This window comes from Triturus cristatus, chromosome 1_2, assembly GCF_964204655.1.
Source record: "Triturus cristatus chromosome 1_2, aTriCri1.1, whole genome shotgun sequence".
In the NCBI taxonomy this organism is placed as follows: Eukaryota; Metazoa; Chordata; class Amphibia; order Caudata; family Salamandridae; genus Triturus; species Triturus cristatus.
Genome location: NC_140580.1, coordinates 1,062,497,607 through 1,062,523,678, shown reverse-complemented (window position 1 = coordinate 1,062,523,678; position 26,072 = coordinate 1,062,497,607). Strand labels below are relative to the sequence as shown.

General features: G+C 44.0%; 1 protein-coding gene across 4 annotated transcripts in view; it reads right to left on the bottom strand.

Moving 5' to 3' along the window:
• Positions 1–26,072, bottom strand: part of RXRA (retinoid X receptor alpha) — a 440,219-nt gene that overhangs the window by 261,294 nt on the left and 152,853 nt on the right. For all 4 annotated transcript variants that reach the window (XM_085612724.1, XM_085612733.1, XM_085612741.1 and 1 more), the window contains exon 2: positions 21,068–21,190. The gene's annotated coding sequence lies outside the window, so the exon portion shown is untranslated. The remainder of the gene's footprint in view (positions 1–21,067; positions 21,191–26,072) is intronic.

The following is a 26,072-nucleotide window of genomic DNA, read 5'->3' as shown; positions in this document are numbered from 1 at the left end:
AAGGCTGTAAAGAAACAGAGGATTGCGGCTGCCTTTAAGAAGCCGCAGCGACCCGTTTTGTTCATCTTACAGCTGGATGTGGCAGCCTGGGCCTGAACGGATGTAACTAAGTGTGACAGCTACAGGGATGTAGCGGCTGCTGCTTAATAGCTGACTGCAGGTAACATCCAGAGACATTCACTCGGCACTGAAAAAATTACCCTGTGTCAAAACAAGGAATATAACACAGAAGAGACATTGTTGGTGCAATGTTCTTGCTTGTGAAAAGAATCTCTTTAAATAATAGAAGATAATTCAATTTGAAGAAAGTTCTGAGTGTCTCATTTTTAAAATTGCTCTTGTAAAATCGGTGCCGAGTTTGCCCTCTTTGAGGCACACAGGAAAAAAAAGTAATGGAGGAAATGCCTAAAATACTCTCTGGACCACAGTGCATGAAATGCCTAAATAATCACTGGGTCACATTCCATTCCAGCATTTTGTTTTGCTTACTGTACCTCTTTTGAGCGAAACCAACCAAAAAAAATTAGGCTTGATCCGCTCCCTTACGAACAATCCAGACCAAATTCACAGACCACATCACTTCTGAACAGGAACACAAGCAAGCCCAGACCAAGGCCTGGCCATTCCATCTAATATACAGGGGCGGCTCCTCCATTAGGGCGGAGGAGCGTCGCCCTACTGCTTTCTCGCAGTGTGAGAAGCAGAAACATAAAATTATATTTGAAATACCATTTTATGTTTCTGCTTCTCGCACTGCGAGAAAGCAGAAGGGTATTCCTGGTTGGGGGTGAGCGGGTGGGCGGGTCGGGGAGTAGTGGCTTGCCCAAAGCTTATCAGCCCTCAGGGGGCCGACCAAACCAGTCATGCGCACTCTGCCTCTCCATAGGTGCCTGGCTGGGCACCGTCCCCACCAATCACAATGCTGCCATTGCAGCGTTGTGATTGGCTTAAGGGAGGGGAGGGAGGCTGCCTGTGGCTGCTTCCTGTTCAGGAGAGCAACATGAAAACGCGGGACCCGGCCAGGAGCTGATGCGGCACAGGACCCGGGAAAGTACGTTTTCTTACATTTTAATTAACCCCCCCCGCGTATCCCCCCACCCGCGAGTCATGCTGCGACTGGTACCTTTCAGGGCATAATCTAGAATGATTGTATCTGCTTAGTCCCTATATGTAATGGCACAGACAAAGTAAGAAACAACAGACTGGAATGTGGCACGGGGATTACCAGTGGCTTGGATTTACTCAAGCATTCCATCCATTCTTTTTCTGGCGCTCTGCACTATTAAACCGGTGTTTATCCAACTCTTTTTTTTAAAGTTTGTATGAGGGCCTAGTCCTTCCAGCTCCATTGTGGCTGAATGTCCTTTCAAAAACAAACAACAAGTTGAATGTTTCACATCTGGGCAGTTAAACCAAATCTCAGCATGCCAACGTGAAAGTAGGCATGCTAAAATAGGTCTTTGTTAAATCTGGAGCACAATTGTTTCCATCCAATTGTTTTGTTTATATAGGGGATAAAGTAACCTCTGTCCTACATTTTAAGGATATGGCAAGACACCTAGGAGGTCCATTACCATACAGAGAAGCAAATCTGTAGGTCGAGTTCTTTATAGGGTCGCTGATTAAAGTACAGCAGCAGAATACAGAGTCACACCAGCACCCTTTTCAAAAATTGCTTACAATCTTGGTTTCTTGCTCTTTCATATGAAAGAGACAGCATGGATGCAGACATGACGAATAACTGCGGAATCTGTAGTGCGACATTAAACAGACCAGAAATCTGGGATTAATATGTTGCAAACAGATATTAGAGTTGGTTTAACGTAAATCAGCTGTAAAAATTAATATTGCAGCTCATAATGCACTCAAACATGCAGGGTTTCTTTCTTGCCTGTAATGGCCCACACTGTTAAAAAAAAAATATTGCCCTTTTGCTATCATTTAAAAAAAAAACTGATCAGAAGAATGAAAAGCCAGTTCTTGTTTTTGTTGTTTACACTGCAGCTCTGTGACCTGCCTTTCACCTAAGCTGCTGGTAGCAAGCATTGTGATGTCACAACTCAACTGTAATAACTTATTACAGTTGAGTAGCTAGTGAGTTCTTTATTACAGGTGACTAGAGGTGTCTCAGCCCAACTGTAATATATATATAGTATTATAGATGGGTGACAGTGGATAAGGGGGGTGTTTTTGACCATGGTTTTTGAGTGATATATAGATGATGTGAGCGAAGTCTGAGTTGTCTGGAATGCCTTTCAGAGTCAGTGGTGAAAAACAGCCCCGTTATTCACTTTTCACCCATTTATCATTTTATTTCATGTATGGCACCCAACATCATCCGCCCTGCTTTCAACTGCTACAGGGGCAGAGGAGTAATAGGGGGGCATACACACCATAGTTTCTACCCCTGTCCCAAATGTTTAAAGAAAAAACACGAAAAAACTGTGGCCTACATTCACGCATCCCTCTGTGCCATCCTGCCCGCCCCCCTCACGAATCTGCCCTTCTGACATCCATCAAAACAGAGAGCCAGGGAAGGGCTGGTCAGAGCAGTCTGAAATTCCTTTATGACCTAGGAAAAGTGGGTAAAACTTTAGATACCCGCTGTTACTACTCATTGCAGTAAATAACCAAATTAGGAATCTTGTGTTCACACTAGTGTCTCCCATTGAGAGCCAATCATGACAAAGAAATTAGAAACAGACAGACTTTTATAAAAGGATTGAGAGATCCCATGTGGGAGACAGCTTTATTACACTGGCACAATCCTTGGAATTTATGAATATGACATCACATGAACTTCCAGCAATTACTCACAGTTTCACATTATGCAGTTTTATATAATGTCTCCCGTCAGTACCTTGCAAGACTTTTGCACCAAAATGCGCACTCATGCGGAAAAAGTGACGTACGAGACCAGAAAACAACATTTTGCCTAATTTCATGAGACCAAATGACGCCATTTTCCACACCTTTACTAATATTTCGACCCCCCCCCACTAATCACCCAAACCACTCATCCTTTTTGTCCTCCACCCCATGTCGCCTCCACCACCCTTGCACCACCACTCCTTGGAAAGTGCCGCCATTTTTTTCATGTCAACCATAAAGCATAATCTATGTTTTTTTCCTGGCAAAAACGAAACTTTACATAAATTAAAACATTTTTTTCCTACCAAATCAAACACTGGATGATACAGCCATCTCTTAGGCCTTTGGTGTCCTGACACCTCACTCAATTTGAGAAATTGTTATGCTCTAAAAATGATGTCAGAAGGATTGTTTCAGAGCTCTACAGAATGTTAGTTGAAGACACTAAAACCCCTGAGGGCCATGGTGGTGACACTGAGAAGCAGAGCAATTTCAAAGAATTGATCTGTACCACAGTGCGTCAGAGCGCAAAGCGGGAAGCAATGGGTAAAACGAGGCCGCATCATTGGCACTTTACCCCATCAACGCTCCACACCTGGGATTCTTGCAAATGGAACCTGTGATGTTGAAGGTGTGGGGACGTATGAACGCTAATACACATCCCCTAGCAGTGCCCTAAGATCCACTCCTTTTGAGGAACATACTGGATTCAACCGATTCAGGGTTTGGAACCTCTTTTTCGCAATTTGTAGCCCTCACTAGCTAGATGTCCCCTAGAAAGATGTTTCCTCCATATACACTTATGGGTAAACACCTCTCGCTGGCACTGTGCGCAACAACCTAAGCCATAAAGTCACTCTGGGGTAATGCTAGGGCTCCCGATGAGAGGGAATGGCAACACGCGCTGTGGGAGTGGACGGGGATGGAAGAGATTACCTGGTCACTGCAGGGTAAGGCTAACGCCTTTGAATCGGATTGGATGTCGTTCTTAAAGCACTTCAGAATTTACAGAGCTTTCGTCTCACGAATACCTGGGGTTCTGAGAACCCCAACAGAAACGACACAACTCTTACCCAATGGCACTCCTGAAGCAAAAGCTCAGCAGAGATAAGTAGTAAAGGCGCTTGACAAACCTTTGAGCTGGTTTCACACCCTCCAAGGTGGAGGGTAGGGCCAGAGGGGCTGGGATGGTGTGGATGGGATGTATTTTTTGACAGAAATAATGAGGCATTCCTGGGAGGAGGGAGAGTATGTTGTCAAGCTTTACTCGCTGACTATTTCTATCCAGGATTTTGTTTATTGTTGTGTTGACTTATATTTAAGCTAATAAAAAAAGATTTGAGCCATGCAAAAAAAACAAGCATTGGCAAAGTCAATAGGACTCAGCTCAGCTGTCCTTTTAGCTTTTTTAATGCTTTTTGCAGATGTGGGCAACCATGAAGACGTCTGCATATGCATGGCTGACAATCTTGAAATGGGTTTTGCATTAAACAAGAAAAATAAAAGTAAGTGTGCACCAGAATCTTTATTTTATTTTTAAATATAGTCTTCTCGGGCGCAGAATGGGGGGAATGAAGATAGCATGGGGAAGACAGGAAAAATAGTGGGAGAGAGCATTCCGATGGAATGCTGAAAGTAAAATAAAAAGGAGTCCCAAGCACACAGTGGAAGAATACAAATTTTCCAATCTGAACACTGTGAGACCAAAAAGCTCTTAAGCAGGTCTAACACAAGAATAGGGAGGGGGTCATCGAGTCAGGACACACATCTGAGATGGACAGAAAAAAAGCCATCCAATTATGAGCAAGGGACTTAAAAGCCCCCTCTAATTATCGTGGAAGCAACAGGTCTACCTACAGATAGCCAAAGTTGTCCCTATACGAAACCTAAAAATAAGTGGCTATATACAAAAAATGGTAGTCGTTCAAACAGGAAACTGAGGAACATTTATTTTATAAATTAATAATGAGCAAGAAGAGTGGCCGTATATCACGATTCATTTACAGGCTCGTTTACACATATGTGCAAAAATGCCCAAGACAAAAACACTTCAATGCAAATAGAATTTGTACTAAATTGGCCTCTATGTGTGAAATAACTTGTCCAAACTTTATTTTGACCACTTCTGCACATATTACCCCATGTAAAACCTTACATTTTCCAGAAAAAAACTGCAATGAAGCAAAACAATGCACTCCGTGTGCAACAGCAAATTAATCTAACGATTTTGTTCCACAGAAAATATACAAGAAGGTAATTTAACACGAAAACTATTGAATTTGAATAACAAGTGGATAAAATACAAATAATAGGATTTCTGTTCTTTCAAACTTAAAAAATGGGACGATGTTTGAGGCAATTTGCTCCACTTTAAATTGCATGATGGACAAAAGTACAAAATACGTTCACTCTTTCAAAAAAAGGCTATAAATCACTCTTTAAACAAAAAGGCTATTCTTGGACTAGTAATTTGTTTACTTGGACCTACTCGTTTAAAATTATTTTTAAAGCAATTTATGTTTCACGTTTTCACAATTCGATTTTTTCATTGTCGTCCTGGGGCAAAAAAATTACGTTCTGTAACTGGAATGAGGCAAAATCGTTTTGCTCCGTCCTTAATTAGACAAGCAACAGAAATGTGCCCGTGTTTTGTGCTCGTTTTTACACCGGCGCTAAATTTCTGTAAAACACCGACCTGGCCGCCCGTGTAAACACAGATGTAGTGTGCTTTACACTGAATGTCCGAAGGTCCGTTAGTTTTCTTTCGATTCAGCAATAACTCCTTTAAATGGCCCTCGTGATGGGACAAAGAGGGGTGTAGTGACTGACTGCTTAGTTAGTCTGCTAATAGGATCAGCCTCTTTTCCCACAAATATAGGTCTTTCATTAGTAATGTGAAATGCGCCCGAGTCCTTCAACTATAAATTTTGTTTAATTGACTGTGTTTAAACTGTTCAAAATTCTATGGTTTAATGTTTATCCATTAACCCTCCCCCCCCCCCCCCCCCCCGCACTGTGGTTGCCCTCCTCGGGGGAGTGAGGTCGCCCTTGTTTTGGGCCCTGGTTAGGTCACAGAGGTTAAACAGCGCACAGAAGCTGGACAGTGCCAATCCGAATTCTTGAAAACTGCTTTTTTGAGTGAATGTGTCGAATCACACTTCTCAGGCGGTTGTCAACGTCACATCAATCAGTTTAACGTTTAAACGCCATTACAAAATGGGAAGAAAGTTCTGGTCAGTTAAACGTTTACTGCCTTAGATCGGATTCGTTTCTTTCTCGCTCCTACCCAAGGCTGGGTACTTTGAGGGAAATGTGCTACTTGCGCTGTAAACTCTCGGTCGAGGGGGTGGGCGGACGGGAGATTTTACTTTTACTACCTGTGCTGTGACTAGTTTAGAAATTCATTCATTTTTGGAATTTGTTTTCCATCTACAGAAAAGAAAATGGTGGCAAATAGGTCCAATTCCTGCAGAAGGACACAGGGTGTTGCAGTATTCTGGTGCCCAGCTTTCTGCCCAGACAATGAACCAAAAACCAGACCCAACCCATCCTGGAAGGTGTGACTGGCCTAGCTATTCTGATTTACCAGCTGCCAGTAAGAAAAGTCATATTTATAGCATAAAAGCTAATTCTGATTGGCAGAAAGAGGGCCAATCAGAAGTGTGGAAACCATCTCCAGCTAATCTGATTCAATGCACTTCGACCAATCAAGATTGGAAAGAGTACCCTGTTCCAGCTAATCTGATTCAATGCACTTCGAGCAATCAAGATTGGAAAGAGTCCCCTGTTCCAGCTAATCTGATTCAATGCACTTCGACCAATCAAGATTGGAAAGAGTCCCCTGTTCCAGCTAATCTGATTCAATGCACTTCGACCAATCAAGATTGGAAAGAGTACCCTGTTCCAGCTAATCTGATTCATTGCACTTCAACCTATCAAGATTGGAAAGAGTCCCCTGTTCCAGCTAATCTGATTCAATGCACTTCGACCAATCAAGATTGGAAAGAGTCCCCTGTTCCAGCTAATCTGATTCAATGCACTTCGACCAATCAAGATTGGAAAGAGTCCCCTGTTCCAGCTAATCTGATCAGCCCATCAGGGTTGGTCACCTGTGCAAGACATTTAATTACTTGATTGGCGGGAGCTCAGGATAGACTGGGCGCCCACATGAAACTGTTGCATAAGAGATATGGGCAGTATGCGCATCAAACATTTTTCCACATTAAAGATGTTTACTTGTAAATTAATGGCTTATTACCTATATTGAACTCAAAACTTTCCAACCCTGAAGTCGACCTGATCAGGTAGTATTGTAGATTTACTTATTGTTTTCTGAACATCACCTGCCAAGCATGGTAGGCATGCTATCTACTGGCAGTCCACTGGATTATACATTCTCCAAGACTGAGATTCAGAGCAACAAATTCACAAACCCTGCAGCAACTCTGCATTCCAGCAGGGTGAATCCAGAATACAGACACACTGCAGGGAGGGAAGTGTTCTAGGCCCTGAATTGGGAATATGTAACAAGGGATCAATAACAGGGCAAGCTTAGCCAAGTAAACTCACCCTACCACACACCGCAAACATAGCAGCCTAGCTAATCTTCAGCTCAACGTGTGCTTTGCCACGCGGGCGTACGCAGGATAGACGAGTGCCCGTTAATGATCAGCCAGCATTTTCTATTTGCAGGGCACAGAGATCGTCCAAGTTCTACAACTTTCTTTTTTCGTCTGGTGCGTCAGGAGTCTATGCCCACCATCGCCGCCTCCGCGTGCCGCTGCTCTGGACTTTGCCACTTCCCCTCCTCCCTCTGGCAGCACGAGGTAGCCTTGACCCATTCCATTTCTGGAACATAAAGAGCTTTACTGTTCAACAACAGGCGCCTACTTTGCAGGGAAAAATTAGCACATGTAGTCCCTCTGCCAAGACCAAGCAACACAATTTCCAGAGCGTTGAAGAGAATTCGGAGGACCCTAAGACCTCACGCCTTCTCAGAGTCCCCAGATAATGGTAATGTTGTGGCTTTCCACGACTTTCATAGAATATTCTGATCAAAGGAGGTTTGTGCAGAAGCGCCACAACGACATTACTCACAACATGTTTTCAAACAGGATTTTATAACACAAATATAAAGGAACATTTTTAAGCACGCAGCTGATCAAACGTCCACAGCCTCCACTTCAATAAATTCATATGGTCTGATTATGGCAGCCGCGTCTCAGAGCCAAGCCTTTCCAAAGGGTGGGTCTGAGAGAAGTGTGGGCTCCACAACAAATGAAAATCCAGGAAGACGCTCTTAATAATTGCAATAAGTTGTATGTAGCTTTCAGAAGCAACTGTGAAACTGAGGGCCTTCACCACAACCTACGATCACCGTCTCTCAGCAGCAGGAAAACTGCTTGTCCAGCAGTGGTAAGTCAAATAGCGTAGTGCCACAGAAAAAAGAGAAACTGTTTTATACAACTGTTCCTTATCACAGTGGTGGGCGATGCAAATAAAGTGGTGGGCGGATGGAGGGGGCAAGAGGGAGCGTAGGAGGAGTGCAGGGGGTTAAAAATAAATAAATGGTTTACCTGATGCTGTCAGTCACCTCACACCTTGTGCTCCCCTGCTCTCCTGCTCTCAGCAGTCGCTGGGACACATCATGGACTCCCCATCCAATCCAGGCACTGCTCTCATGCTATATCTAGCATGAGAGCAGCGTGGGAATTGGCCTGAGTGGGCCGGTATGACGCTCCCTCAGGCATAGGGAGTCTCTGCAGTTTCTCTACGCGGCGGTGGAATATAGCTGGGTTGGAGAAACTTAAGTGTGCATGTCTGTTTGGCCAGCCTAAGAGAGCCAGCCAAACAGACATGCGCAGTTGTAGCAGTGCGTACTACTCCGGCCACTAGTGTCAATCATGACGGCCCAGCCTGTTCCGCCCTTGAATCGGCATACCGGGCACTGCACGGAAAAATAAATTGATAAATAACATGTTTTATTATCATTTCATTTTTCCTTTATTCACTGCGCAGAAAGCAGCAGGGCGGCGCTCCTCTGCCTTAACAGTGCCTTACTGGTTCCCAGAGGAAGGGGCGGAGCACAAAGGTGCACCTGCCTCTGCTCACAATAGGTCTAGAGGATCAAGAGATTCCTCATCTGAAAGGTGAGAATTTATAGGAATGTACAGTGTGACCCCTAATTAGACGACACCTCTGAAGTGTCTAAAGTAGGACTGCATGCAGTATTTTAAACTGGGGGCATGAGTTACTAGGGAATGTCATGTGCACGAATCCACAGCTCAAAAGAATCTCTAAAAAAAACTGCTGAGGAAGCAATCATCGAAATATAAAGAGTAAAGGAACATTACACGTGACCACCATGGTAGGTGCTCTCTGCCCCCATAACTCCCAGCATAGAGTCTGAAGCCCCACACGTATAGAAAGGGTGAATAAGGTGCAGCGGTACTCCAGATAGCGTGTTCTAACAATAACTACTAGTGCAACTGTTTAGGAGACGTGAGCACACAACAGTGGAGTCAGATTATCTGCTAACTTCATGCAGAACACCAAACTGCCCCCCCGATGACTGTTAGTTTCTACAAGCCGGGTTGGTCTAAACCCATTTTTAATTCTCCTAGTACTCAAACTCAATCTAAACCAAGAAAGCCCGTGCCACCTTATATTTGCACTTTTTCACACCAGCATACATTGCACAAGTTTCTCGCAGGCAGAGTAATAAGCCACAGTCAGTGCAAAGCTACTGCTGTGATGGGATGAGGGAGAAATATGAGATACATTGAACTGAATTGGGTAACTTGCTTTACATGTTTGGTGTTAGAGGAAGTATAGACCACCATATTTACAAGTGCACGCCCTGTCACAGCTTCCATGTCACCCAGTGTAAAGCGCAGGGTCTCAGTTTAGAATGTGATCCATGATCTTTGTGCATGGCTGCATGGCCCTGTGTTGGGCCTGTAGCCTTCTAAGGCACAGGCCTCTGTTTCTGATACTCTGTCAAATCAATTTCTGCTCCACAGAGGTTGACTGGGTAAGGTTTGTGACCTGGGTCTTCTACAAAGAGGCCAGAGCAGCTCGGAGAGGGCACAGATCAAGGGATACCCAAAAAGAAATGCTCCTGTAGAATGAGGATTAATAGTTGTTCTGGACAACTTCTAAGCACTGCTAACCAAACCTCACCAATAGAGCCCAACGGCAGATTAAACAAAAATGCAAAATAAATGCCAGGACCCTGTTGACATGATGATTTTAAGCAAGACCAGGTGTGAAAATGGAGTTAGTGGCAGACAGGATGAGCTGGGCAGAGAAAGGCTTGGGAAAAAGGGGAGAGGATGTGGGGCAACGTCAAGGTTGCCGGCTTTGGAACTGGGGAACCAGGTTCGCGTTTTGGTGTTGGCTCAACATCTTGTGATCCTGGGCAAATCACGGAATCTCCCCGTGCCTAACAAAAATTAATGTGTCATTGTGTAATATAACCGGTGCTCATGTAAAGCGTGCCAGTAGCTTAGGGTAGAGTTTGCGCTATATAATACTGCAAAAATATCTGAGTTTGTATGTCTAAACTTGGCTTGGAAAGCTCACCGGCCATTAGAAATTTGAGCATCAAGAACTTTAACACCTACAAAACAAAATCTATGCTACGACTTATGGACTGTTTGTCCAGTCTGCGAAAGAACAAATATAGAAATCTGCAGATAAGCTCTACGAAACACAAAACGATGTGTTTGCCATGGAGCTGTATCGCATGCACACAAGTTACCATTTTAACAACGAAGTGGAATCGAAGCCTGCATGGAGATGACCTTTAAGACTATACACGAAAAATGATCAACAGTGTGAAGATAGGACTGTGCCAAAAAGTTTCTCCTACAAAGTTGAGCAACACAAGTTAACTCCATCCTAACATGAAGGTGGGTGAAACTTTTCGTATTCACAGAGAAAAGTTTTGGCCTCACCGAGATATCCCATTCGATAGGGCTGGAACTTTAGGCTGCAGGGATCAGCTGCCCATTGAAAGTTTTTTACTGTTGCAGAGGGCTGGTAGTAACCCTCCAGAAACAGTGCTATGAACTAAATGACGTAATTATTTGATGATGGTTTTTATTAACTAATCAACACATTTAGTGACTACAGTTACAATAAAAGTTGCTCTGCAGTCGTGCATTGGGTGTTCTATGCTGCATTTCCACGGTCAAAGGAGAACTTCTAGCGATGGCGAAACACTACACCAGTAAGTGCAGGGTTGCCAGCCATCAGTGGTAATCTGCTTGCAGCACTGTGCGGCACCAGGAATATTTGCCAGTATCACACAGGCACCCTTATCCCCAATTTTTTAAAAACAAGTATTGGGAAAAATAATAGGTCTGGCCTTGGCAAGCTTGGAATATATTTCCTTATTTTATTTTAAGGAGTTTTATATAGCACGAGTATGACCCGACAGGACATCAGAGCGCTGTACGGTATGTAAGGTAATACATATTAAAGAAATTGAAGAAGGAATAAGCGGGTAGCAGTACAGAAACAAATACAGATACAATATACCAATCAGCTTGGAAGATTCAGATCTGGAGATATCCACATGAGAATAGTCACGTTGAAAGAATTGAATACTACTAGTGCAGGAGTCTGTTCATCAGAAGCATTTTTACTTTTTATGGAATGAGGTAGTAGAGGGGTTTGTCCTAGTTCCAGGAGGCAGTGCTTTCCATATTCTTGGGGCTAGACCAGAGAAGGAGCGGGTGTAAGTTTTCTTTTTGTTGCACTTCTGTGGTTTCAGCAATAGGGAGTTAGCACTTCTCAGGGAACATCTACCAACTGATAGTTCGAGTTTTTTGGGCAAGTGGACGGGTGTGATGTGGTGCAGGGTCTTGTGTGCCATGCACACTATCTTCAAATGGATTCTTGCTTCAAACGGGAGATTAGGTCAGGTGTGATGTGGTCGGATCTTCTGCACCCTGTGATAAGCCTAGCAGCTGAGTTCCACATGGCCCTTAGTGAAACCTGCTGTACTTTGGGTAATCCTGCAAGAGTAGTGCTCCCGTAATCTAATTGAGAGATGACTAGGATTGCACTGCTAACAACGTCAACTGGTGGCAAGAAGGGTTTGATTGTCCCTAGTGTGTTTAGTTGGTAGTTGGCTCCCCTGGTGGTTGCACTGATGTGATCTTGCATCTTCAGATGTTTGTCTAACGTTATACCTAATGATCAAGTGGAGTTGATAACGTGTGGGTTGCAGAGCAGTGAGTTGTTTGAGCCATTGTTATATGGGGCAGTGTGATTGTGAGGGGCGATTAGGAGAATGCAGTTTTGAGAGTGTTAAGCATGAGGTGATTGTGTGCCAGGCATTCTTGGATTTTCAGTAAGGTGCAGCTGAGAACTTTAATACCTTCGGGTGAGGACATTCTCAGATATAATTGTGTGTCATCAGCGTACATGTGGTAATGAATGTTTGAGAGCTTCAGAAGTTCAGTAAGAGGTTCCATGAACAAGTTGAATAACGCGGGTGAGAGAGTGGATGCTTGAGGAACTTCAATCGTGACTGAAGTGGTGTCAGATAGGTTTTGATTGTCTTTGATTCTTGGTGCTCTATTATGAAGGAACAAAGCAAACCAGTTTAAAACAGGACCCGAAAGCTCCATTCTCTTCTAAAGAAGGTCAATCATGCGGTCAGTTTAACTGTATCCAAAGCAGAGGAGAGATCAACTAATATAAGAAGACAGGGATCGATCTGGGCCAGCATTCTCAGGGCATCATCAACAATGTGCGGTAGAGCCGATTCAGTGCTATCACCCATTCTGAAGACAGATTGATAATGATCTAGGAGTTGAAACTGCTCGATGTGGTAGCGAAGTTGCAGGTGTTCGTATTTTCCTGATAGCTTTGAAAGTGTCGGTATATTGGGCATTGGGCGGTAATTGTTGAGGTCAGATAGTTCTGCATTTAGCTTTTTTTTTTTTTGGGGTGACCCGTCCTATCTTTAAGCAGTCAGGAAACAAGCGCTGGGAGAGAAATGCATTTACTATTTTAGTCCACAGTGGGAGTATCGAAGATCTAAGTTGTTTGATGATCTTGGCGAACAGAGGATCATTGAAGTGGTTGGAGGGTTTTATGGATGTTAGTATTGCGAGTAAATCAGCTTCATCCGGGATCATAGATGCATTTGCTAAGGAGCCAGCTGGGACTTATGGCGGTCGTGCCAGTGCCCGGCGCCATTGGCGGGGCGGGTGAAGTGCGCGCGGTGACGCGGCTGCCTTCCGCCCCGACCATCACCTTACTGGTTGGCTTTAGGCTTGCCCAGAAGCACTCAAGTGCTTCCGGGGCATAGGGGTTGTGTGTTTTATGCCGAATATACGACGGAGTGATACTGTTTTCCCCACCCACCATCCACTGAGGCAGCAGAGTTAATGTGTTCATATTCTCTAGCATTTTCCATTGCAGGTCGTTTCACGTTTCTCTTCTAAGTGTTAAGTGTTAATTTTTTCTTATAAATCTTATAAATATTTTTTTGGGTCTGTTTTTGGCCTGGTCTAGTTGCGCTCTAAAGTATTCTGCTTTGGACCTTTGGATGTGTTTTTTGTAGGAGCTTCTTGTCGACATTAGTTGTTTGAGATGTGCGTAGGAGGGAGGATTCTCCATGATCTCTCTGCAAGCCTTAAGTTGCGCCTTTCCACATTCAGGTTCCAGTTGAACCAGGGTTCGGAGTGTCTACTCATTATTATTTTTAGCTGCTTCGGAGCAACCGTATCAAGTATGTCTGACATGGATTGGATGTAATGTTTAGTAAGATCATTTACATTTGTCATATTTGTGGGAGGTGGAAGGTTGTTGTTACTAATAGAAGTTAGATCGGTAAGATTAATATTCCTCAAGTCTCTGGACAAAGTCTGGGTTTAAGAGGTTGTCCCTTTCTAGCCAATACCTGATCCAGGATGAAGAAGATGATTAGGTAGAGGTCAGAGCAGTCACAGGGGGTCATGGATTCAAGTTGAATGGCAAACATACGCAATGTGCAAAAATATAGACAATATATATGAATAAAGGAACGAACCAGCAGCCAATGCACACCAGCTGTGGCGCTGAAGTACACTCCATTTCGGGGATCTGTGCATAAGTGATGAGTAAAATGACGTCACTCACTTTGCAAAAAAGTCAATGGATGAACCGCCTCATGCTTTGGTAAGCGGAAGCAAAATTTGAATGACAGCTGAACACATTTATGGTTGACAAGAGGTGACAAAAAGCCCCTCCCTGTATGTATATGTATTTTTACTGTGAACATTTTTGAAAGCATGAAGCATCTTATTCAGTCTGTAGGCCACAACTAAGCTGGCAAAGTTTTTTAAAAGCTATGCAAGTTGAGAGATGCCAATATTTGCAGCTTCGCACATCCCTCCTTGAAACTCAATAGGCAGTATCACAGAGTATATTAAATGCATCTGCCCAATAGTTTAAAAGAGCTCTAGAAAGGTTTTTTTGCAGACAAGGGGAGCTTCTAAGGCAGGAGTATTCAAGTAAGGCCTAGGAGGGCAGGTCTGATCCAGATTAGCAAGATAAGCACCCATTGTGTAAATAAGTTTCTGAGTGATTGACTGCATGTAAATGTATTTTACTTGGATCCACCTTCCTGGAACTACATTGGACACCTCAAATCTAAACATGTTAAAAATAAGCATTGGCTGTAGCAGTCTGGGCGCTGGCGTAAATTAATGAATACAAAGCACCCAGGTTTTCTTGCCGCGTAGGGAGTAAATTGAAGTTGCTGGAGTAATCTGACCAGTCGCAGATGTGACCTGAGGGAACGGGAGACACAAACTGATCTGTTGTCCATTGCCTGTAAGCTGGAGAGTCATTTCTTAACATGGCCCCGAGGCTGTCTGGGATGAGAGGCGGAGAGTATAAGGAGGAGGGAGAGGGCACCACGGCAACACAAAATCTCTCTTTATTTCTTCGGTTTATTTCAGTTCTTTGAATTCCCAGCTATGGTGTCTGCTGGCCTTCTAGCGCCGGAAGCTGCTTTTTGTAGGCTGCGTGGGCCAGGCAGCGGGAACGCTCTGTCCCCTTAGGGACCGCTCTCCTCGCATGGAACGCAAAACCGCCTTCTTCCCGTAACCCGCTTGCGCAATCCAGAAAACAAGATGCCTGGGCCTAGCGACGCAGAGAAGCAATAGAGTCTGTAGTGTGCACATTACAAATGGACAATTTGAATCAGTAAAAAAGCTGAAAATATCAGTATCAGACATACATTTTGGGTCAAAGCAAATTAGAGCACTTCTTACTTTACAACCCTGCCCCGAAAATAGACTCTGATAGCTTGGGCGGTGGCTTATTACTGGCCACAGGTTTTAACAGAGAGCGTGCCTACTTCCTGTTAAGTAAATATAAAAGTAACCAAAGAAATGATGATGGCTTATCGTTCAATCTTTCTTTCCCTGTCCCTCACTGTCCTGTAGTTTTATATGCTTTATGTTTTTTTCTCTATAGTCTTTTACTTTGTTTTACAATTTCCTTCTTCTAAATCTACTTGTCTTTGCTCCCATAAGGCAGTTGCACTTATATCTTCCTAAAACCGACAAGAGTTCACGTTCTGTTTATATCACACATCAAAATGTACATTAAATGCAAACGTCCGGTTTATATATAGGTCCTCATACTGGGGGTAAGCACAATGCCATGGCCACTTGGGCGCAGGCTGATGGCTGCCTCTTCCTGACAGGAACTGCACAGTGTTTCCAAGAGGCACATAAGAGAGTATCGGTAAGCAGTGTGCTGCATAAGGAAATAAAACCTCCAAACTTGTGTCATGACACCAGCGATCATGCCCTATGGGACCAGTGTCCTTCTCTGAGGGATGTCAGCAAGAGAAAAGGGTGAAGCGTCCAGGTGCCCTGTGGCACCGCTGACAGTGGTCACTTGTGAGGCGCTGCCAGGCCTTCGAGGTTAGGAAAGGCAGTCGCACCTTTATACATGTTGCGTGCCAGCCGCACAAACCTTTCACCTTTTAGTATTTTGAGAATTAATCTGCCTGGCAGGCACAGTACAGTACCTACAAGGCAAAAACATTGACAGTCCAGACCTGTGAGCATTACATTTGTTATTTGTTGTGACCCTGGGCAGGGTCAGACTAGCCTATAAGGCAATCAGGCAGTGCACGATGGGCTGGTCTGACAGGCCGGTGTGTGGGCTGTTTTTTGGGCTGCTTAAGGGCCTGTTTTATGGTCTACTGGTCCGGTTTTTACTGTCGATTTCCCTGATATTAAAACCAACATTGCCTGCAGCAAGCTCAAATCCATGCTGTCTTTCATATCTTGCGAAACACTTATACAGTCTGTCTTTACAAGTTCAAAACTGTCCCAATTTGCAAACATGGGCCATTTTTTAGCAATCTAATACTCTAATTTGGCCACTTTTATTCTTTTGGCCTAATCTATTTTCTACTTTAGTCCAACCCGGGCACTGGTGCGTCATACTTTAAGGTCATCCCAAGACCAAAGTTTTATGTTGCAATATCTTCTAAGCACTACATGCCTCCACAACCTTCTTTTAGATACCGGAGCCTGTATATTCCCTTCCTTTATACTCATCAATTAATTAGAATAACCAGGCTGCCAAGGAAAACGTGTTGCATTTTATGTGCTAACCAATACATCCCCACTATCTTTCCTCGAATTTTTTAATTTTGTTTTGCTTTTTTGTTCCTTTGCTTAGACATAGCTCCTTCTAGTCTCTTCCTTTCGCCCTTCCGGGGCAAATTAGGCAGCAATGAACTGTCTAAATTCCTTGCACGGCTCCCAGGCCACCGTTCCCCCACATGCTCGTAAACGGGAGCGGGGTAGTTATAATGTCACCCCAACAGTGGTGAAGAAATGAAACCAGACCAACAGGCTACCGAGCACCCAGTGTTCTTGCACAGGGGGGGGCGGGGCCCTTCAGGATACCATTGTACAAGTCAGAATGGAATGGGTCACGGGGGGAGAGGGGTATGAAAGGCCAGGTCAGGGGGAGACGGACACTGTGGCTTCCAAAGGGCCACTGTGATGTTGGAAGGAAGATGAAAGCGGGCTAGAAGTTTATGGAGCCCATTTTATGTGCCTCAGCCAAGGCTTCTCAATGACATTGCTTAACCAAGGTCAACACACAAGGCAGTGACACAACAGACTTGGCAAAGACTCCCTGGGCGCTGGCAAGGGATGCTACAGTCCTACCACTAATCTGAGCATCTGGGAAGCTAAGGGCAGGTCTGCGCATGAAGCATGATGCCCCATCAGGCTCAGGGGTGTCCAAAAAAGCACCTAAACTCTGGCCTGCCTTTAGCTTGCAGTGTTTCCTACTTGCCCTACACACGGCCACTTGGACAGTTCTTTTGTAAGTGTTAATTTCCAATGGTAACTCGTAGCCTTTCCGCGAAAGTACTCCGAAACCGTGTTCGCCAGTGATTTAATGAGCATTGTGTATGCAAGTGTACACAGCCTGAAAGTGACTCAACACGCATTACACCACATACGAATGTTGCAAAAGTTCTGCTTTTCACACGAAAGTAATAATTCCACATTTGGAAAGCGCGAACAATCTAGGGTCTCTAGGCGCTGGAGCCCGTCGGGAAGATTGAGCAAGTTATTGCTCGGAGTCACATGGCGCTGGACTAGTCTGCCACCGGCGCCGGGGATCGAACCGTGATCCCCAGATTCCGGAGTCAGTCGCCCTGGCCGCGGCGCCACACCTCTTCCCCCAAGTAGAAATTGCACTGAAATTTGCAGCATATGTTTATTTCGTTCATTTTTGTCAAGTAATACCTTCGGTTCAAGAGAAAAGGCGTAACAACTTTACCAATTCTGGTAACCCCACCGACTCACTGAACAGCGCCGGATCGCTTTAGCTGACAGCCTGGGTTGCTGAGCAGCTGGTGCTGGGGGTCACGTGATGCACAACCACACATGATGGGCTCCGTAGTAAACAACTTCTAAAGCAACTGATCTGAGCAAACCACTGTGAAGACTTGGGAATCTATAACACTCCAGTACCAGCGTGTGCTGAGCATTGGACTACAATTACTTCGGCGTCCAGTAAAGAAACTCTCTTTGCGTCTAATTTGCGCATACTATTTTCATGTTATTGTTATGTATAGCGCCAATGTGCTGTTTTCTACGCCCAAGAGTGCCATGAAGAGCAATAACGATAAAACAGCCAGAACTGGAAATACAACACCTGAAAGTGGAAACCACGGGTGGCCGCAGTATGCAGGAAGTGCATTCCACAGCAGGCTTGTACGAGTGTGACGTCAGCTTCACTCAGAGTGGTGCAAGGCAAAGGCGCGCAGGACCAGCGATCCTTGCCCAATGTTCCATTTAAGGGCCACTCTATCTCATTATTGCTGACACTCGCGCTGTATTACCAATGTTCTTGCCCAATTGTTATCCTTCCTATTTTTTAGCCCATTTATCGAGCACATGAATAAACGCAGCGACAAAGGAAAACACGGATTTCACTTTTCTCGTTACTAATCTGTACGGCCGCCCTTTGAACCCCGGAAAGCGAGCCTCGGTTATTGAATTACACGACTGAGCGGCTGCCACCTCTCTCCGAACACCTCCCAGTGACCCGCCACATTACCATAATGCCTCTCGCCGACTCCCCCTGACGCTTCCCTACGCCCCCTTGAACAAGTCTCCCTCCCACACCAGCGCCGTGCATGTGCAGCAGGCACGGGGGCAGCAGATTCCTCTCCCCGGGCGTGTCCGCCTCAGCCGGGCTAAGTGCCAGTCGGTCAGGCTGCCTGCACTGCAGTGGAACCCGGAAGCAGATGAGAGGGGAGAGGTCACGGACTGCTGCGCATTGGGCAGAATGGATAACTGGAACATCAAGGGCACGTCTCTCTGCTCCTCTCGTGCTCCCTTCAAGGCATGCAAATTAGGGCTGTGCACACTTCCATTACGCGCTTGAAGCATTGCATAGCCTGTGATTATTGGCTCCTGTAGTCCCGCATTTCCTGTGCTTACGCCCTCTTGAAGTTCCCACCCTAAAGGACTTCAGTGTTTCCTGAGTTCAAGTTGATGCTGACAATGAATGCGCTGATTTCTCATCAGTTAACTCTAAAACCGTATTTTTCGTGAATCTGAAACTGGGTGTTTGTTGGGGACTCTTTCGTCTCAAAAACAACACAAACAAGCATTGGCAAAAGCAACAGGTCTGGCGTTGGCTAACAGTCCTTTTGCTTTCTCAATTCCAGTTTTGTTTTGACATGTTTTTTCAAACTTTATCGTTGGAGCAACCCCCAGGCTCTCACCAATGTAAAAAAAAGTTGGACAAAAGCAAAAAATAGTTGTAATCTCAAGAAGCACACGTTCACAGTAGTCCTTTGTACTTCTTGTGAAAGAGAAGTAGACTGTCACACACCGTAAAGTTGGCCAATGACAGAAGTGGGTTGACCCACTGCTCCATGCTGTAGTGAGTGGAAGAAAAATGGGAATGACACTACATAAAAAAACAATTTAGAGAGCTCACTGCATGCCGAATTTCAGTAAAATGAAAAGGTCTTGCATAACACCAGACCTAACATTTTGCAACAGTCACATATCTAACATGAAAACCACATGCAGAAAACTTTGCAAATCACAGGTAGTAAGTAATCATGTCTGCATAATTTACGCAAAGTTCACAAAGGAAATACTTTGAACTTTGTGCATCCCTATTGCAAATGTTTCATTCAGTTAGGCCCAGAGCTCACATCTTACGATATTAGCATTTGGAAAGTTCACTGCTGCTACCATTCCTAAGGCACCGTAAAGCATTCGGAGTTCCGGCACCTTTTCTATATGATAGTGAGGTTTACAGTGACTGCTTGGGTTTGGTAAGTGGTTAGGTTTGGTTAGCTTTATCCAATGTTTGTTTAATAATGGTTCACACTGGTTAGTGTTGAAAAGAAAGCAGGTCTGATAGCGTTTGGGGGGATCTTTTCTTTCTACTGTGCTGTGTGTGTGCATGCCTATCTTTGCGGACATTGACATACATTTCGCTCCCATTGGGTAAATGGTTATCCAGTGCCTTTACTGAGTTGCCAGCTAATTATAGAGTTTTGGTGTGTTTTGATAACACAGGTAGTCATTTCTAACCTATTGCAAAAGTTGTACACACAGCAATCACAATAATTTACACCCCTGTGGATTAAGTGGGGACGCAGTACTGCTTTGGCTGCATTTCAGAATAAAGTTAAAGCAAGGAGTATCAGTTTGGAGACAGACAATGCAGTAGTCATAGACTTTAATCTGTAGAAAGCACTGGGGGAACTGACAGGCTGTAAGGCGCTATAATCAGCTCAGGGGGCTACTTCGAACGCATGGTAACTGGGGGTATTCATATGGCTTGTCGGCTGGCGAGGGCCTACCCTAGATGGAGTATCTGCGACACAATTAAAATCGGGCTCCACCTGAAGTACACCCAAGAGAGAAATGCAAGGAGCAGATTTCAACTCAGGAGCAAGAGGGAAAATCAAAGGCTCCAGAAAAGGCAGACATCAGGCTCCTTTTATTGTGAAAACACCAGAAAGAGTAGGCATTTTAGTTTGTGGAACTTTGGTTAAATATTGGGTGCGGACACCAGGCAGGTCTACAGGGCAGGTGTGGTGAAAGAAGCAGGCAAAGACACAGCAGTTACAGGCAGGTGAGCGGACACACAAAGTGTCATGGAAAAGCCAAAATACAGTGGGGTCAAGAGTAGGAGCCAGGCAGAGTCTTTGATTAATGCAGTGGGCATGAAGAGACAATGATAGCGCAACCACACAAAGAAAGGTGAGCGGGCAGCGACAAGGGAGAGAATGGAACGGATAGCTCAGTGTGGTGATACTACAGTTAGACACGGGAAGGGTTGACAGGCAAAAGGAGAACAGGCGGTGTATGTAGTGACTGACCATGATCCTAAAGAGTAAGCTAATGCCACCAGATAAGAAACATTATAATTTCCATGCATCTTAAAAGTGTTCACTCAAGAAAGTTTAAGCAAAAGAATTGCATTAAAAAAGCCTTTTTTTTGCTCAAGAACCTCTGATAGGACTGGTCAGACAGGACTGAGCTAAGTGCTGGGTATGAAGTATGATTTCCAAAACTGCGGTCAAGAGAATACAACAGCACATACATTTTATTTGCAAGACAGCCATCAACACTCGTATGGAACTAAACACTGCTAGGGGCAAGGCGATACTCACCCTGTCTAGCAGGGCACTTCAACCGAAGATCTCAGAGCCATTAGTGGCTCCCAAGTGGTTTGAATCTGGCTCCCAACGTCCTGCAGTTGTATGTTTGCAATCTTCTAGCTACAAGAGCCCCAACTGCAGAGGAAAGATAAAAACAGCCTTCAGAAGGGAACAAGTTGACAACTCTCCATTCAAGAAGCCGCCATCATGTAATACACCCATCACAAACACATCTTCATTTTTTACCAGTTTGAGAGCAGCAAACTCAAGGCAATATTGGATTAATCAATAATCACATATATACTGCCTTCCAGAACACATATGCAACATAACTGGGAGGGCTCATTAAACCCACACTACCACACCTTCTATTGTAAGGTCAGACATCAGAACTATTCCAATTTCTAAGATTTCATGTAGAAATGTTCGCCTATGGTCTCAAGAAAGGCTTAGTGGTTTTATAAACTTTCTTAGCAGGTTTGTTCAGCTTATGGGAATTACATAGCCCACATACACTGATGAAGTGCTAAAGTTTTTGTAAACCCTTATTTTTATCATATTCACAGCATACAGCAGTGGCGTCCAATGTACGTCCCGGGCAGCTGGATCCACGCGAGATTTTCTGAATAGCTAATGAGTGTGTAAACGATTGTTCAGATTCAGTACCTGAATGCCTCTTATTTAGCTATTGTTAGTATTCTCAATTATTTGATTAGAGCACCGTCTGCCATCAGTATGGCATGGTAGCACCTATTGGTAGTCTTATTAAAAATGATATATTCACTGCTCTACATTTGGCATGATCCGTTCATACTGGATATACAAGCGGACATCACAAAAAGATGGAAAGATGATTTCATGTTTTAGCCAAAAAGAATAATGATGATCTGTGCTTTGACAGCAATACAGCATCCAACCTCAAAACATCCTAGTACTGCAGCATATGCAACTGTGCACTTCCATTTGGCTTTGCAGATAGGGCACCGCTGACAAAGGGATAAAAGGCGGAGTTGTTTTCCTGTATGTTTGACCAACGATCTGATAATGTAACACATGCGCAGTGTTTTGAGTTGTATGGTAATGGAAAACTTCCCTGAGTTATGGGGAAAAATGCTACAATTCGAGTAGAATCTGCTGATTAGTATTTTCTACTATAAGAAAAGAACAGAGGAGGACATTTCTACTGCTGGTAATTCTCAGACTTTGGCATATTCTCCTGAAATTGGAAGATACTCTATCAACATTTAACCTAAAACTAGTCTTTGTCAACAAAACAGAGAGAACGAAAACACAATACCCACAAGTACATTTGAAGCTGCACAGAAATTCCTCTTGCCTGCTCCTCCCTCTTTTCTTGCGCACAAGCGTTTGGTATGGCGCAAGTAGGTATTTACATAATTATGAGTGAATATAAAAACCTCTTTTCTATTGCCTAAAACATTTAATTGGGCTCACTGGTCTGTTTCTACAATTCCAATTGGATTGTATATATGATAGAGATGAATCAGAGTTCAGAAATACATTTGATTAGAAAATGCAAAATGCCAGTTTATCCTGCAAACCTGCGTATAGACCTGCATAAAACCTATGTCTTAACGTATGCATTATACTTTAACGTAAGCACATTACAATCACAACGGAATCCCCCACTCTAGAACCACTCAAGTCAATGATCATAGAATTGAAGTTTTCGAAAACTTTACCTGACCACCAACAACCTTTTCCTAAGCAATATTTATAAGCTGCTGGACATACCCTATCTGGTAAGTTGTTTACTTACTGGAGACTCAACAATACATGAATTTAGTGTTTAAACTCAGCACTTGAAGTCTAGAGAGCGGAAAACGACTCATGACGGTAAGAAGGATATGAGGTAATAAATATTGTGGAATGTCCGACGACAACAAATCAACCTTTCATTCGTTCTGGGCTACCACGCCACAGAAAACAACTCCTTGAAAACTAGTTTTCTTCTCCTTTAAATCAGTCATGTGGCATTTTTGTTGCAATTAGGATACACAAATGACCCTCTAAAAAATGGATTCCAGACAGATGACATGCGCAGGTCATTTCCCGCTGCTGACATCATCGCTGTTGCATGCGTGGGCAATAGGACCATTTAGTGAGCAGCAATTTCCACACCTCATCACCCTTGAAAATTGTTTCTCTACAGTCTCTGTGTCTCTCTGGCAGTCTGGTTTCTGTCCTGCGCTGATTCAATTGTCTCCCTCAGCAATCTTCTCGCTGTAGCCAGACCTTTGTTGTAAGTCTTGTTGTTTTAATTTTTTCCATCTGTTGTTTTAATTTGTACCCCACGGTATATGGTTAATATTTATATTCTTATCTTTACATTTTCAATCTCTGTTTACCAGGGATTTATTTAAGATGGTTTTAACCCTAACAGTCAAAAAGCACTAACTCACCGTTTAACTAGTAGATTGTGCAGCACTTTTCGAGCAAGGGTCCAGAAAAATGTCTTTCTAGAGACACTTATTTCCAGGCTCTGCCGGATATGGGTGAGCTGACAGTACATGCATATCCGCAGGAAGTAGTGGCCGCTTCCTCCTGGATCCCAGCTCATAAGGAAACTGAAGGTTGGTGGCTGCTAAATCAGCACTTCAGGTACAGGCACATTACCGATACAACTTAGCATAGCCCAATCTCTTCGTAAAATATGCAGTGTCCCCACACTTAATAGTCCTATGTTTCCCTAACAGTGACACCATGGGATCATTGTCTTAACACGCTTGTGTGTAATACGCTTGGACTCATGTATGGTGTGCGGTATGACTGTTGCCTTCTGAGAGGACATAATCAGTGCACAAAGTGTTGGTATTGGTTTCCCTGTCATTGAAGCCACTAATGCACAGCCTCAGAGAACCCATCACAGTTTTCCCTTTCTCGCTTCATGCAAAACTCGCTATCGTGAGCTCAGCCTTACTCTTAGCCAAACTCATGGGATAACAAACTTCAAAACAGTCTCACATGTGGGCAACATGTGAGTGTTTGTGCAAACACTCATATCTCGCTGCTGCGAATACCTTGATCTGAGATCTGTAGGATTAGGTCACGGACCTAGGAGACGTGTCACAAGGAACTCCACAGCCTTGCACCAACCAGCCAAGTGGAATAGGCCCAGGGATCGTGGACCCTGACATGCTGGCAAATTAAAATGCAAGGACAATAAAATCCTCATCCTCTTAGGAAAGTTTTACAGGTCTGTGTTCAGTACAAACTCGAAGTGAAAAATATGTTGGAATGAAGATCTTCCAAAAATCAAGATCCTTTCAGTGGATGCCGATTGTATTTTTAAAGAATTGCACCCCGAGAACATAGCAACGCAGTATTCTTTCTAGGTTTCATATTGCTTTGACATAACATGTTTCGGTGATTAAAGTGGCAAATAACTGGAGTCTCTCTTGATGTGGCAATTGTGAAATAAAGGAGAGGTGTTGTGTGCTTTTATGATTCTCAAGACTGGAGTAGGACAGTTTTTGCTGCTGCTTACTGGAAATCTGCTTTATAGATCAAAGCATGACCAGACTCCAGAAAAATAGAAACCCGAAGCACTCAGGACGAATCTTTATTGCAACATAATCACCTTAAGAAAACTCCCGCCAAAGCAGACCATTCCAAGACCTCTGCTTTCCCCCAGAGAACCCTGATGAAAGATGACTGAAGTGTGCATCATGGTACATCAAGCTCACCTACAAGAAAGACTTCATGTGACATTGTTACTTTCGCATTTATAGGTTTACATTTACGGACGTGGATCTGGAGCAAAAAGGGAAAAATTTTGCTTTTATGAATGTTTATGCAGATGCTGCAGTCGCCCGTGGAGTTTTTTCAGTATGTTCCAAGTCAAGTTAAAGATCAATCAGACCCAATACATCATATATATATATAAATAGTATTTTCTATTTGAAAAAACGTGCATCATAAAAAGCATCTGCCCACTTCATATGCACTCCAGATTTTTGCAGATGAGGAAACTGAGTGACTGTGAGATGCAATCACTCGCCCAGTGTTACAAAATGGAAGCCAACAATTGCTCTGGAGTCTTCTAGTTCTAGTGCATGGATCAGCAACTCGACTATAAATGCTCAATCAGACGAAAGTAGCCGATAAACTGTGTTTGTTACCCACATACTTGTAGGCCAGTGGGCCCATGGGTGATCATATCTTGGCTGACAGAAAATATTAGGCAACAGTTATCACCAGGCAGTGGATTATGTGAACACACTGGCTACCCCAATCTTGAAAACATAAGATCTCCTAGGCCACCGTGTAAGAAGGGGGACAACGTACTTTACAAAATGTCTGCCTCTCCAACATATTAACTCAACCGCTGATGTATACTGAGGACCCCTTGCATTAGAGTCATAGTTTTACAAGGTGCCACACTGTCTGGAGAGACTTTATAACTGCAGCTTCAAAGTTCTGTGTCGACCCTTCACATACACCAAGGGTTATCCTTCTAAAAACGAAGGCAATTGGGAAGACTTGGGTAATTTATCGGGTCTGTTGCGCAATCCCAAACTTAAAGCCTTTGTTGTGAGCTTTACAAGTTGAGGATTGGTCACAGCGTCGAGAACATTTTTTCCACAACCCGGGAATCTCTCTTGGCGAAGGAAGGGCAAAAACAAGACCCTGTCGCAATTGCTCCATCATGCCTTTGCAGGTAAATTAAATCATGCAAGTCTCATGTAATGATCGGAGTCATGAAACAACTGCACAATGAGACAACCCTGAAGCTGCAGCGTGACATGCCCGGAGACGTGCAGTAGACTGCTCAGTCCCGTTGGTGACGTCCCAGGGTATGACACTGGATAGGTGACGTCAGTAGGCTACCAGTGCACTCAATGCAGCCACCCTATGGAAAACATGGGACGAAGCTGGACAATTGCCGACTACAGCTATTGTCTCACACCTTCCCGTATACCTTAGGGCAGTAACCTCAGTCCTAAACTACTGTCCATGTTCACCTTTTTATTACTAATTTCGCTTACATTGTTGG